Consider the following 3194-nt stretch of genomic DNA (forward strand, 5'->3'; position numbering starts at 1 on the left):
ATAAACAGATTTCTCCATAATGGCAGCATGCTTTGTTCCATCCAATCGCTGGTGTGCTCCAGATCTATCATAACAGGTGGTCCTGAACAAGTTGTTCCTCTTAATCTCAGTGATTCAATGTATCAACGTCATTCAAATAGATTAACAAACTGTTTTAGATTTAGATACCATGACTTGTTTCACTTTATTTTCACTTGAATATTTAAATTACTTGGCCAATATTGTTCCAAAATGACAATCCGAGTGTCGGTGTGTCTTGGCTTTGAATTGTGTGTTTGGACCTCAGTATTCCTGCTTTCAAATCTAGTTTGGGCCCTAGCACTGACTCAGTCGCACGGGGACCTATTTGAATTGTAGAATTATATATTATTTCTGAGCTTTAATTGCGTATTTGAATACTTCCAGCTTGAGCCGCTGCACATATATCTTTGCACAAAATCATAACGCTAAACTCGACATATCCATTTGTCATAGTCTTGGGAGGCTTACTCTGCCCTGAGCTCCTCCTCTTCAGTCGGACCTCCTCCAGCTTGTAGGGATACACCCATGGTTATATCATTCCTGCTCGATTGTTCTCCGTCTGCCCGGATTTCTGCCCCTGCAGGCCTGGAGAGACAAGACAGCATGAGTCCTCAAGTCAGTTCAATAAACACAGACTGGAGTGTTCATTCCAGTCTAGTTTCCTGTACAAACAAGCAGACAGTGACAGTATCTATCAGTAGAAATATGAGGGCGTTGGTCACCACCAGCAGAGTCTATATGTCATCGATCTGTCTCTTCTCTGTTGTCGATGATGAACTGATTGGATCTATCAACACATGGACAGTCATCACTATCCCAAAGGTGTTTTCTCCCACAATTATGTTGATGTAATCTGTTATCTGAACCGGTATGCCCTGCCTGCATTGTGCGTGGGTCGGTCCTCCTGCGTTGGGAGTGGACATATACCTACCTCATAGTGAGATCATTTTGGAGCAACATTGAGTCTGACTGACAGACAGACGACAGAATTTCCTACTACTCATACACTTTATGGATTGTAATGTGTCCCTGTGATAGACCACCACTGGTTAGACTGGTCAGACTTCACCTCCAGTCTGCCTGAGCACAGACTAGTCCCATCCACCAGCCTGACAGAGTCTGGACAGAGAGAATTTAAAACCTGATTTATTTATTTATTAGTTATTTGTGACTCTATGCATTAGGAGAAAGACATCTCATAACAAACAGTTTAGATTCAGAGATTTTTAATGCTAAGTTCACACTACAAGAGCTTGCTGATGTCTTTTCAAAGCCAGAAAAATATCTCAGTCTAAATATCAGGTTGTGTCAAAGACAACTTGGGGGGCCACTCCCCCACTCCCTTTGTGCTGAACTTGGTGGCAGGTCACAGCCTAGATGCCAAATATCAACGCTGTAGATTTTCTACAATTATGATTTAGATACAAACATATAACAGCTGTCATGTTGCTGAGCAGACCTCTGAGTCTCAGCATTCTCAGCATTTCCTACCAAATAAGGAGATTGTAACTGAGAACATGTGACAGTACATTTATAATAAGATTACTGTCTTAGATAATGTCACTGATGGGCTAACCTGAACAGGTAATCCCCAGGATACACAAAGAAGAACCTGATGATACACACTCCCTCATAGCAGATCCAGACTGGACACAGTCAGAACTCTTCTGCCACACAGATTTGATTGAGGACTCATTTCTGATTTCTGTTGAAACAGCAGAGCCACAGTCGAGCTCTCTGCATGCTACTACTGCTGACTTCAGGGTCCAGTTAGAGGCATATAATGGTCTCCATTCTCCTCGTTTCATCTCTAGAGTTCCTGCACAGCGACTGGATCCTCCCACCAACCTGACAGAATCTGAGCAGAAACAAGAGAGTCATCAGTAAAATAAATAGTTGTCAGGGGAGTAAACAGCTTTTCTAGATGAGCAGGTGTTCTAGGTAAGCCAGAGCTTTCTCTATACAGGAGACAGTTGCTTTGCACAAAAACATTCCCTAAATGGCGGTGAAATGCGCGTATGCATATTTACCTACAAAAGATGGGATTTGACAATTAGTGTCAAATTATTGAACTTCATCATAATAATATCTTTAGTGTTACTATTATATGAGTCATATAGCCAGTACTGTCCTTTGATCTACATGTACAGCACTGACCTATGCACTGTATCTACAGCATTGACCTCGATCCTGCATCTGTTCTGTCCTCTGTAACTTAGGTACTATTGTCAAATGGACTCAATCAAATCTTCATTAACTGAACTGAACTTCATTACTGTCAAATTATTGGACTTAACTAAAACTGTGAAATAAAGGGTAATATTAATAATATCATTATTGTTACAGTTATATTAATTGGATATATAGTACAGACCTCTGCTGTGTATACAGCACTGACCTCTGTCCTGTATCTGTCCTGTCCTCTGACTTAGTATAATTGTGGAGCTACTGTCGATGGAATTGTTTAAAATCTTACACACATGAGCAATGCAGCTTTATGTACAACATTCTCAATGTTGGTTCACAATCCAATTGAGCATTAAGGACTGATGGCCCCTTTAGTGTATCGGGCAATGCCATTGGGCAAAGTTTGGTAACCAATTACAGACAAAATATAAGCAATACCCAAATACGAACATATAACTCTTGTTCAGCTTCATCTACCAATGGTACCAATTTTTAAATATGTGTCCAAAGAACCCAAACATTCAAAATGGTGGGATTGTGTCTCAATAAAATTGACCAAATAATATGTTTGTTTGAGAACTTCTTTCTTTGTGCGTAACAACTTGTCCCTTTGTAGACGAGTACCAGAACCGATAATGGTGTCTGCCTGTTGAGGTTGGCTGCAGAGGCTTTGTAAGACAAAAATATGTAACTAATAATCCAAAACCTGGCCAATGTTAAACGGCTTTTAAACCTTGGTATCAATTCAATTCAATCATTTATTTGTATAGCGTCAATTCATAAACAGAAGTATCTCAGGAACTTTTCAATAGAGGCAGGTCTAGACCGAACTCCGTATCGTGAAACTGATTCTGATACCTGCAGATTGGTATGTTGCTCTCATGTATCATTTAATGATGATGGACACTTTGCCTACCTAAGCTATGAATGCTGTCACAGAGATTGATGGTAAAGTTGTTGATGATTTCCGAGAGATGATTGAAGTT

The 3194-nt window shown here is 40.2% G+C and overlaps 1 long non-coding RNA gene across 1 annotated transcript; it reads right to left on the reverse strand.

Moving 5' to 3' along the window:
- Nucleotides 1-1058: 1058 nt before the first annotated feature.
- LOC118334345 lies at nucleotides 1059-3194 on the reverse strand. Its single transcript, XR_004797012.1, has 3 exons — nucleotides 3125-3194; nucleotides 1598-1879; nucleotides 1059-1140 (listed from the first exon to the last, which is right to left on the reverse strand). It is a non-coding gene; the product is annotated as an uncharacterized LOC118334345 (long non-coding RNA).

This window comes from Morone saxatilis, unplaced genomic scaffold (genome assembly GCF_004916995.1).
Source record: "Morone saxatilis isolate NCDOM2014 unplaced genomic scaffold, NCSU_SB_2.0 Contig1, whole genome shotgun sequence".
Lineage (NCBI taxonomy): Eukaryota > Metazoa > Chordata > Actinopteri > Moronidae > Morone > Morone saxatilis.